This window comes from Pteropus medius, unplaced genomic scaffold, assembly GCF_902729225.1.
Source record: "Pteropus medius unplaced genomic scaffold, Ma_sr-lr_union100, whole genome shotgun sequence".
NCBI lineage: Eukaryota > Metazoa > Chordata > Mammalia > Chiroptera > Pteropodidae > Pteropus > Pteropus medius.
Genome location: NW_024340696.1, coordinates 12,971,034 through 12,983,682, shown reverse-complemented (window position 1 = coordinate 12,983,682; position 12,649 = coordinate 12,971,034). Strand labels below are relative to the sequence as shown.

General features: G+C 36.2%; 1 long non-coding RNA gene across 2 annotated transcripts in view; it reads right to left on the bottom strand.

The window, feature by feature from the left end:
• LOC120606144 (uncharacterized) overlaps positions 1-11,422 on the bottom strand; it is a 72,952-nt gene extending 61,530 nt beyond the window's left edge. For both annotated transcript variants that reach the window (XR_005653836.1, XR_005653835.1), the window contains exon 1: positions 11,239-11,422. This is a non-coding gene — a long non-coding RNA (uncharacterized LOC120606144). The remainder of the gene's footprint in view (positions 1-11,238) is intronic.
• Positions 11,423-12,649: the final 1,227 nt, after the last annotated feature.

Here is a 12,649-nt window from a genome sequence, read left to right as displayed (position 1 = left end):
TTATTGATTTATTGATAAGATACTTTCTTTATTGACTGGATCTAACAGGGTTTCCTGTTAGACATTTCAATTAATCATTACTGGTGAGTCTCTAGTGATAATAATTCCAGATTTCTAATTGATTCAATTTCTCAATATCAGTATTTCTAGCCTATGACAACTTTATCATGGATAATTAGCAAATAGGCACAAAGATAAACAAAAACACAGTAACATAACCATTACCAGTGGTTCCATCTGTCACTAGCCAGATCTCTGCCCAGAAATATTAAGGCAATTTTCTGAGCTGGCTCAGAGCCCAATTAAATTAGTCAAAAGCTGAACTGATAAGGAAGACTGCAGGATTTAAGGCAGACCACAATGTTTTAGACTAAGTGATATTTTACTAGAAAAGGGCCCATCCCTTTTTTCGACACATTTCTGTTCAACTGACCAAAGTGGGCAATGGCTCTGACCCATATACTGTCTTAAGAAGTCTCATGGGATGCTATTTTGGCATTATTGCCTACTTCTAATTCTCACTTATGAGTAGAAGGAAATTATCTCAGTTTCCTCTATCCTTCCATTTTTATTGACGATAATAATAATAGCTACCATTTACTGGGTACTTACCATGTGCCAGGTAGTACATTAAATGCTTTCCATTTATAATATCATTTAATTCTTGCCAATACATTATGAATTATGAAATTTTATAATCACATCTTTCCAAAGGAAACTGAGGCTCAGGAACTTGGAATAACTCCCCGAGTTCTTACAGGTATGAATAGGGACCTGGGATTTGAATCAAGGACTTTCAGCTCCTGCTTTCATCCTTTCCATCTCTTCCTCCTTTTTTTCCAATTTTTTTCCTATTCTTAATATCCAAAACCATATATTTAATAATTATTAAAAGCTCACTATGTATGATCATTCTTTCCATGGGACTTTTCCCTCCTAATAATAGTTGTATAATTATTCATAGCTAAAACAAAAGCAGATATCCTTGACTGTTCTCTCTCTCCTTACCACATCCACTCTGCTGAGAAATACTATTGTTTCTAAAATCAAAAATATTTTCAGACTCCAACCAGCTATTATCATCTTCACTGGTACTACCCTGGTCAGATCCACCGTCAGCTCTTATCTGGATTCGTGCCACAGCCTCCTAACTGGTCTTGCTGCATGTACACTTGCTCTAATATAGTTTATTCTCAACACAGCAGCCAGAAAGTTTCCAATAAAATACTAAGTCAGATGATATCACAAGCTGAAAACCCTTCAATGACTTCTGATTCACTCAAAGTTCTTATAATGACCTATTAGATCCTACGTGACTGCCCCCTCTTTTACTTCTATGCTATCATCTCCTACAACCCATCCCTGATTCTCACTGTTCCAACTTCACTGGTTTCCTTGCTAATCCTCAAAAACTCCAGCAAAGTGCTATGCCAGACTTTGCACTGGCTGGTGCCTCTGCATAAAGGAATCTTCCCCCAGACATCTGCAAAGCTAACCCCCTAATCTCCTTCAAGTCTTAGCTCAAATGTCACCTTTGCAATGAGACCAACTATGTCCAACACATTTGAAATTTCAATACCCTCTCCAATCCACCACTGATTTTGCTTTTATAACCCTATTACTTTTTTTTCATAGCTTTTACTTCCTACACACCTATAATATATTGTCTGTTCCTCCAACCAGAATGTAAGCTCCAAGAGAGCAAGGATTGGGGGCTGTTCTGTTTCACTATGGAAACCAAATACCTAAAAGAATGTCTGGTAAAAAGTATCCAAAACTACTCTAGTTTTGTTTATTTGGTTGATTTCCTTTTTACTGTGATAAAAACATTTAATGTGAGTTCTTCTCTCAAATTTTTAAGGGTACAATACAGTATTGTTGACTATTGGCATAATATCATACAGAAGAACTTACTCAACACATGTAACTGAGAAGTTATGCCCACTGAATAGCAACTCCCCATATTCCCCTCCCTCCCAGCCCCTGGCAACCACCATTCTACTCTCTGCTTCTATGAGTTTGACTATTTTAGATACCTCACATCAGTGGAATCATGTGGTATTTCTCCTGTGATTGGCTTATGTAACTTAGCATAATGTCCTTGACCTTCATTCACGTTGTTGCATATGGCAGAATTTGCTTCTTTTTTAAGGCAGAATAATATTCCATTCCATGTATATACTGCTGGATTTTTAAGAAATAGAATGTAGTAGAATGGCTCCCAAGGGGAGATCATAAAAAAACAATATAGCTTTCTATTGTCTCTCTTTCTCTCAGGACAGGCAACTTAGAAGCCCAAAGCCCAGCCGTCCTGAAATCACCATGCTAAAGAGACTGATTCTATCATTTAGCTTAAAGCTTTTGAGGCTCATCTATGTAGTAGCATGCATTAGTTCTTCACTCCTGTTCGTTGCTGAATAGCATTCCAGTGTTTAGATATACCACTTTTGTTTATACTATACATTATCAGTTAATAGATATATGGATTATTTCTCCTTTTTAGCTATTATGAATGATGCTGCTATGAGCATTCATATACAAGTCTTTTTTGCGGACATGTGTTTTTATTTCTCTTGAGTAAAACTTCTGGATTATTTGATAATTTATGTTTAACTCTTTAAGAAACTTTTTAAATGCTTTCCAAAGAGACTGTTATTTTAAATTCTCACTAGCAATGTATGAGGGTTTAAGCTTCTCTACATCTCACCATCACTTCTTTTTCTGAATGTTATTTATGCCACAACATTATTTGGGGGTAATGTATTAACACAACAATAAATTACCAAAATAATTTTATTATTCATTTTCTACCCCCCTACTAGAATATAAACTTCACAAAAGCGTGAATCTTAATCTGCATTGTTTGCTAATCTAACCCAAACACTTAGAAACTGCACATTAAATGTACCACCAAATCTAATGATTGACTCATCAAAAAAAAAACCACAATTACATAGGAACATTAAGTTGACTGATTTTTTTCCTTTCTATAGCCTCTTAAAATTCAAAGTAGCAAACTTGTTTTGAGAAGTTATATTTTGATAACTTGAAGTCATCATCAAGCAAATTAAAAAATACATTTAACACAAATTTAGATAAATTAAGGATAACTGAACAAGGAGTCATAAATGCACACGTGTTCATGTAGTATATACATATGCATGTATATATCTAAACATACATATATATGTATATACATAAAAATATAGATCTCGAGTCAATCTATTGCCTCTGGGGATCCCTAACTTAAGGTGAGCACAAGGCACATCCCCAGAAAGGAAGACACACTGAAATGTTAAGTACAAAAGAAATTTCACAATAGCTAACGACTGTCTGCCTCTGATCCCTTTGTTAGTATCCTGTGGAGGAAACATGTAAGGAAGATAATCACCAGAAAAGTCTTGAGAAATCTCAGCCTAGCAGGTCCCTGCTGATAGCTCAGTGGGTGTGCTCCACCAGAGGTCCAAGAGGACAACATGTATTTAAAAGCACTGTCACCTGTGCCCCTGTGATACCCAGGAGTCCAGCCCAAGGAGCACTTTCCCTTGTAGCAGAAGGGCAAAAGAAAATGGTTAAAAGCCCAGAGGCAGATAAAAATCATTTTTGTAAAAGATGTTCTCATGGTAATGTGTAAGTTTTGCTTGAAGTGCAAGCTCATATTTTTAGGAAAATGGCATATTCCAACTTTTTTAAAATGGTGTTTTTAAATTAAGAGGCAAATAGAGGTAATTAGAGGCCATATTAAAATAATCAAAATAGAGGAGAAATTTGAGTGTTCTTACCTCAGGCCTAATGGAAAGGTCACTATGACAAATTTAGAATAACAGAACAAGAAGAAGTCAAAAAAATCATTTTAGGTAAACCCACTGGCTTTAAAGAGGACTTACTCTAAACTGTTCTGTAAAGAAAATGATCTATCATGGTCTTAATATTTTCCAGAGAATATTATCAATGTTCATTGACAATACAATCTATAATCATACAACCTTTTGTAAAACACAAGTAAAGTGTCCTATGATAGATGATTGGCTAAAGAAGCTGTGGTACATATATGCAATGGAATATTACTCAGCCACAAGAAGAGATGAAATACTGCCATTTCCAACAATATGGATGGAACTTGAGATAATCATACTATGTGAAATAAGCCAGACAGAAAAAGTTGAATATCACATAATATCATTTATATGTGGGATATAAACCGAAAAGCAACAAATAAACAGGGCAAACAAACAGAAACTCATGGACATGGACAACAGAGTAGTGGTTACGAGAGGGTAAGGGAGAGGAGGGAAGGGGAAGGTAGACGGGGTAAAGAGGGTCAAACATGTGGTGACAGAAGGAAATCTAACTATAGGAGGTGAACATACAATGTAAATATATATATGCCTTATTGTTAAAGCGTACAGCTGAAACTTATTGGATATCAAGTTACCCAGAGGAGTAGTGTGCTACTTTCTAGTTTAATTGAATTACTGTTGTAATGTATTTGGGAGGACAAGTAGAACATTTTCCTTGATGTGTCCCTTAAAATTGAAGGGTAGCAGAACATGCCACCCCAAAATACACGACTTTGGTATAAGGATTACTTTGAGCTAAACTTAATTGAGAAGAAGCAAATACAAGAAAAGCTCTCTACTCCCTATTTGCCTAAAAGATCATAAATTTACAAACATGCCCTGTCTCCTTTGCTATCTGAAGGAACAAAAGTTCATCCCCTGGATACAATTTTAGATCCTATCAGCTTGGAGATAGCTGTAGAGGAATCTGCATAACAAACTTTACTAGGTAGCCTTTACTTCCACACTTAAAAACCCAAAACTGCTTTCCTTTGTTCTGTGTCTTTCTTCTGTTTCTCCACAAATTTACTGTTCTTTGTTAAAGTTGCCATATAAATCAGAATTCTAAGCCACCACTTTAAGTTACTTTTTTTTTAACCTGGATATCTCCCATATATATATACATGATGTATATGTTAAAAAACCTGTTTATTTTTCTCTTGTTAATCTGGCTCTTATAATGGTCTCAGCTAAAACCTCAGAGGGGCAGAAGGAAAATTATTTATCCTCTTCTACAAAACAAGACCTCAAAGACCCAGAAAGGTATTTAGTAGCTAATCAAACTTTACTTTGGAAAGTCATTAAACACACTGGACAGAATGAATATACATAATGGAATAGCAGCATATCTGGGAGAATCATCAAAATAGGAATGTAATAAGCTTTGGGGATATTAGAATGGAACTAAAATATAGCAGTTATAAAAACAGTCAAAAAATTACTATTTGTTCAGCACTTACTACCTGTCAGGCATGGACTTAAGCTCTCACTTGATTAAAATATAACCTTGAGACACTGTATTTTAGAGGGACTCGCGAAGTATACAAATTCATATTCAGCTCCATCTGACTTGAAAGCCACTGGCCACCATGGAACATGACCACTGAATCGAAGCAATAATTTAACATCTAGAATTGACTCAATTGCCATCTATATGTTGACCAGCAAGAAGGTTCAGACTACCAGACAGTCATCGACACAGAAAAACACGCTCACCCTTATAGTTTGCTATGAAAATCAATTTTCTCACCTAAAACATACACACCATTGAGGATTTTTGAATGTGAATCTCTAAAAGGTGAATATGCATAGAGATAGGCAGAATAAAAGCATAAGAAGAAACAAAATTATCAATAAGACTAAATAAGAGAGTAATTTATCATTGGCATTTATTTTGCCATTTATATTCTTGTTACAGTTTAGGGGCAATTTGAACTCCAGTGGCTTGGGTTGCAGGTAACAACACAGAAGTGCAATTAGCATTTTTCCTTGATTCTTCCCCGCCAACACAGCAAAGAATTACAGGTCAGTGAGATTTAGAAAAAGTAAGATGTATTACAAGTATATTTTAGAAGAAGGGCCACGCTAAGGAAGTCTGCAGCCCTGTGGAATTTGGGAGGTGAAAAGACAAAAGGTAGAGTAGGCTCCAAAGGAGGAGCAGATTCAGAGAAGAGGGGCTGCAACAATGCAGAAGTGAGAAGATCTGTATTATAGCAGGGCTATGAGGGGTGGTTACAAAGGCGTTCCTAAGATACTGGCATGTGAGGTCATTCTGACGGACACTTGGCTGCTATATAACGCTTTACCTAGTGCTTACCCAGAATTCTACTACCAATGAGGTGTTCTCTGAGCAGTCTCTGGGCTGGGCCACCGTTCCTTTGTTCCCCTGTCACTCATGTCTGACTATCTACCTAACTCCTGACAGGCATCCTACACCTATTATCTCTACTCCATATCAGGAATGTTCAAAATAGACATCTCTTTAGATCAGAAGCAGACTCTGAAATGAGGATTCGTATGCAAATGATTTATTAAGGAACTGCTCTGAGAAACCAGTAAGGGAGTAGAAAAAGCAGGATGTAAACATGAAAAAATCCGTGACCACAGCGTGCTCTCAGGCGAAGTCCCTTGGAAGACTGCTTTAGTCTGACCCAAGGGGAACTCTGGATAATAAGTTACACCTTCGGTTTATCCCCACTGGGAACAAGGAAGCTGGCATCCACATTCCTGCACCCATCCGTCATGGCTACGGGGATACAGGAGATCTAGGCAAAGCCCTGGTGATGTCTGTTATAGCATCTTACCTTTATTCTTTAGAGGAGAGAGGACAGGAAAACTTAGTGTGGTTAATAACTCTGGCCAACTCTAATGGGCCTGCTCTAGGTGTATTTGACTCCAAAGTCCAAGCTTTTTTTGACACTCTATTCTCTCATCCAATTATTCCTTCACCGTAGTTTTTTGTCATTCCTGTTGTCTGTTACTCAAGCATTCTGTGCCACTCTCTGTAAATGGAAACAAAAGGTAGTAAAACACATAATGATGGATTTCATAAATTCTTCTGCATAATTTTCTGGCTTTGCCTGTGCCAACCTTTGCTGAGATCAGCAGTTCCTGTCACCCAGGGCTTCAGGAAAATGCTCTTACATTAACCACGAAAGCCTGGAGGTTCCCCTTGGCTCCACAGAGTGTTGTATAATAATAGGCTATTCTGATACAGATAGTCTCAGGTTTAAAGGGCCTCAAAAGATTATATGGAAGAGTGGCATAGGGATAAAAAGAGCTTGGGCCTATAAAACTGCAGAGCTCAATTTTGAGAAATACAAACCATTTGGGAAAATTATGGCAAAATAAACAGACTTTTTTTTTTTTTCTTTTACTTTTAAGCTTGAGTTTTGGTTCCACTCAGACCGGGCTCAAAGCTGAGACTCGATCAAAGCTGATTTCGTCCTTTTACCACCAGTCCTCAGGCACTGGGAATGGGCAGGGTACCTTGTTGCTACACTTCCTGTAGTTATATCTCCATTTACATCTTTTTTCTCTAGGCAATTTAGGCACATCTCTGCTCATTTATTAATATCTTCATAAATGTAAAACCTAGGATCCTATTTATCTAGTCATTGAAATTCTATAAAACAGTAATGTGGAATGTAAAATATTCAGTGATTCTAAAGGGAAGAAAATTCTATATTTGACCTTATTTCCATTGGTCTATTTATCAATGACACAAAAATATTATCGGCTTGATCATCATATATAAATAAGGATTGAATCTCTAATGAGAAATTAAACTAAAATTACTTTAAAAGCAAGCATATCCAAGTCAATGTTTTATAAAATCTTGACTTGGACCATAATTTTGCTTGTCATCTCTTTCATAAAAGAAGATTTACACATCCTATGATAGCACTAACCTTTTCAAAGAATGGCAAGTACACCTCATATATTTAAGCAATTGTGAATTATGACCCCTAAATTGTGATATCTAAAAAAATCAGAGAAAATGTGGGAAAATGGGATAACTCAAATGAAAGTAGAAAGTGACTTCATTCTAGTTCCAACTCTGTGTTTAACTCAGTAATATTACCGCATCTGGTACTTTTGGTTAAGTGATTCCAATTTCCTTTTACTTCACAAATAATTTAGTTAATTCATTAGTTATTTACTGAGTACCTACTGTTTGCCAAGTGTACGCTGCTTTAGTGCACTAATGTTGTTTAGGGATTTAGGAAGGAACGCCCACTGTGTTCCGTAACAGCTCCCATTTATTCAATCACTCAACAACAAACATTCATCAAGGATCATCTCTGATATTGGGACAGAAAGGCGAACCAGAACCAGTGACTTTCCTTAAAGAGCATGAGAGAGGGAGGGAGGGAGAAGGGCGAGGAGAGAGAAACTCGTATAATTGCAGTGAAGTATAGGAGGCACTATGATAGAAGTCTACACGATGGGAGTATGGTTGTGGCACAGTGGAAGAACGAATGCTGCTCAGTGAGCCAGCAGCTGGATCGAGAAGAACAGAGTGTCAGCGTGAAGGGCAGAGGTAGAACACAGTTCCTTATACATTTGAGACAGTGGGAAAAGCATGTGCAAAGATATGGAAGTACAAAAATGTAACTGCAAGTGGTTTAGCTGGAGCTTGGTGATGGACAAGAGGTCCTAGAGGGCTCGGTTTGTCCTGCTATAGGGTGTGAGTGCCATCCTACAGGAAATTGGGAACCATTATAGGGTTTTAAATGGAGCACTTCTTATATAGTTTGATCTCCAATTTTAAAAGATCATTCTGGAAGAATTATGGAGGATGGATTTGAACAGGGGAAGAAAAGATTTTGAGTCAGATATACCAGATAAGAGCCAAAATATAATGAAAACCTAAATTAACAATATAAATAATAAAGATAGCAAACATTTCCTGAGTACTTCCTATGTACCAAACTCCACACATTTGAACAAATCATCTCACTGATATTTTTTCACTAATCACACCTCGCTTCCCATAATGTTTACATCTTCAGAGTGTGTACTTTATAGATGGGGAAATTTGACCTAAGGAGGTTAAAATGTGATCAAGCTAGTATGTGACAGAGCCAAGAATTAAGCCCAGGGAAATATGTGAGAAATTGTTATGAGGAATAATTGAAAGAGATGAATAATAGATTATATGTAGGAGATTCGAAAGAGAAGCCACAGTAAGTCGTACTCCACAACTGTTCACTTCCCTTTACCTATTGTACCAAGAACATTAGTATGTGTGGGGAAGGGTAGCCACTATTATACATATAAACGCGGCCTCCAACTTGACAAGATTTATGACTCCCTCAGATAAACTGTATGATCATGAAGGAATAATTGCTACGCCAAGCTTTGAATCACCAAGAGCCACAAAACCTGCAGGAAACATGTCCCTATCTTATAGCTCTTACCTTCCTCACAGAAGGTAAGAGCTATAAGATAGGGACATGTTCCTCTCATTCTAGAAGTAGGAAGAGACCGCATAAAAATTCTTTCACATGTGCACTAGACGCACAGGCCCAATGAGAGATTCCTAAAGTTATCTGAAAAACTGACAAATGAAAATTATTCTAGCAAATTGAGGATGCCATATAGCCATGATTGGAGTGGCTTATGTTTCACATCCTTCATATAATTTATATCCCCATATTCTTTACAGAATTAAAAGCTAAATAAAGAAAAAACATGTGGTATAAATTAAAGAAAAGCAATTGTGCTATCTCAGTGAATAAATTTAAACCCTCCAGCAGTAATGTGTACATTCCATGTTTTGCATACATCTATACTATGTTATGGTGAGGACTTTAAGGTTGACAAGTGTTTTTAGAAATGATAATGTTTACAAGAGTTAATAATGTGCAATCAAATGGCAAATGTTTTTGAGATATATTTATTTCACAGATGAAGAAAAATTAAAACAGTAATTGATAATTATAACATATGCGTTTGTAAGCCTATGTCATTTATGTAAAAACTGTTATAATTTCACTCATAAACCTAGCCTTAATTCACAAATGTGTCCCTCTAATGGTCCAAAAAGAAATTATTCTTTCCATATAAAATAAATTTTAAAAGTCACGCCCCATCTAAACCATCACCTACCATATTCATTCAACTACTTAGTGACAGTCACAGAAAATTAGAATTATAAGGGAATATAGGGCACACTCTGTATAGCATTTCCCAACTGAGTTACATGAAAAAGTTCAGCAAGATGGATTTTTCCATGAATAAAGATTGCTCTTGTCGAATGTTTGGGAAATGGGGTTATATCAAGTTCAACATTTTATTTATCAAAATCATATTAAACCATATTTTAACATGCTAATTAGCAAGGTAAATTTCCAACAAAATTCTAAAGTGTCCGGAAGTTGTTTCCCCTAAATTTAACATGGAACTCTTTTATTCTAAGAATAAAAAATCAACACCGGTATTCTTCAGAGCACTGTCCTGATGGTTAATGTAATTGCAGCTCCTTATTTTACACACAACACTGAGATATGGACAGAACAAGTGAAGTTTTTCAGGGTCATAAATGTCAACAGTGACAGAGCCAGGTTAAGAAATCTGTTTTCTAAGCACTGATGAAACTGTTTTTTTTTTTTTGCTTTGCTTTCATCTTTCATATGTTTATCAGTTATAGTATTTTTCCTCTGAAACATTTCATACACATTAAAATGACAAGGACTGAGTTAGCCAACAGTACGATGAGAAAACACTAATGATAGCTACTATTGGTGACTGACCACCACATGCCAGGTAAAATCTAAGGACTCTAGCAACTGGCCTTGCTTTCTCACAATCACACTGCAACCTACTGAGGTACATGTTATTCTCCCCATTTTATAGCTGAGGAAAGTACCTCAGAGGCATTTTAAACTGGTCACATAGTTTAAGAGGATGGAGCAGGTCTTGCTGACTCTGCTCTCTGCACTTGACCACCCGCCCTTCATTTCAGAAAAGTAATGCTCTTCAAAGCGTTCGCCATGAAACTATTTCTAGACTAAATTCTGCAGTAAAAAGTGGATATGCTTTCTCAAACAGCCCTTCTCTCTTCTCTCATGGACACCTAGAATCCATCAAATGTTGACTTTTCCACACTGTGGAAAAAACCTTTACTTTGGACCACTTTGTCCTCTATTAGATTTCTGCTTTTGAAACCTAATGGTCCAAGATATTTTGCAATTGAACGTGTTAAAAATGATCACTGGAGCACATTCTAATCATTACATTCCATGAAAAATAGCCAAGATATTCTAGGTAAAATTTCAGCTAAAGCTACTAAAAGTGACTTTGGCCAAGGTAAAGTAACTGAAATAAAGTCTAATAAACACAACAAAAGTATATTAGAGTTTTAACAGAAAGAACCAATTTGATCTGGTTCTACCTTACATGAAGAGTCCACTGATCCAAGATTTCTTAATAGGTTCAAATTAATTCACCATGATTCCTCCAAAGAGCATCCGTACCTATCATGAACCACAGCATTAGAATTAAATACATTATTATCCAAATCAAAACTAAAACCAAACTCTCACTTATTTACCCACATTATAAGAAAATAACAAATTTAGATCATATACGACAACCAACAAAATAACATTAGTGATAACAGCTTTCAAAAATTAGCAAGTTAAAATACCAAAATATATAAAACATTTATTCATACATTTGCTTTGAAATTGGACAAAAATAAATAAATAGAGAAAGACTAGAGTAAGCTCCTCTCTTACTTACTTCATTGATGAGCATTAAAGAGAGGAATGCTAAGGTCTTAAAACATCCATTAGACATTCAATAGAAACAATTTGCTGACTATTGCTGTTTTGTTTCCAAATTGTAGTTTTATTAACAGTAAGCCTGATTCCAGTAGTAAGGGTATGGATGTGACTGACACCAACAGTAATAAAAATATTGCCCATTGAGGCTCGTCCGTTAGCACTTCTTGCTCACGGCAGCTTGAGGAGATCCCTTGACAATGATTCATGGCTTGAAACTCAGAACCATCTGCTCTCTTGGAGAGTTCCTCAGCCAAGGTGAAGAGGGGAGTTTTCACAGCTGCATTCTTTTTCCTTCTAAGTCAATGAAAAAGCATCCAACAAACCACAAAAATCTGGCACTAATTTGAATATGGCAGACATTATCCTCCATATGTTCTTGTTTCAATGGACTCTTTTTGCAGTAACTATCTCATTTGATGCCATTTCTTTTCCTCTTTTCATAATGTGAAGTGTCAATTTTTCTCACTCTACAAACTTCTTAATAACCTTTCCATCCAAGACAGTTCAGTTATTCATCTATCTCTATTTTAATGGAAAGTATTTTGACTGTTGATAAAACTTCAGGGTTTAACTGAAACTCATCAAGTTAAATTATGTATTTTATACTTAAGGAAACCAAGGCAACATGAGATTAGTTGATCCCCCTAAAGTCATATAGCTTGTCACGGAAAGAATCAGGACTTGACCACTTGTCACCCAAAACTCTGCCCACTCTGTCACCTACTCTTGAAAATCAGTCCACTTTAAAACATCATAAAGTCATTATTATACCACATTTATGATGCTGACAACCAAATTTGGTGATATGTTGATAAACCAGCTCTCTGTAAAAAAAGAGGAGGAGAAAGACCTCTGATTTACAGCAATTTCCAATTTCCATGGTGATGTAAATACTCCTCCCATGGCCAATTTCAAGTCATTAATAGTTTAACAAGCAGCTTGTGAAATTCTTGAATATTTATCAGTAGATCCTATAGGCCAGCCAGTTCTAGCACACTACTGCAAAATGTTAAACTA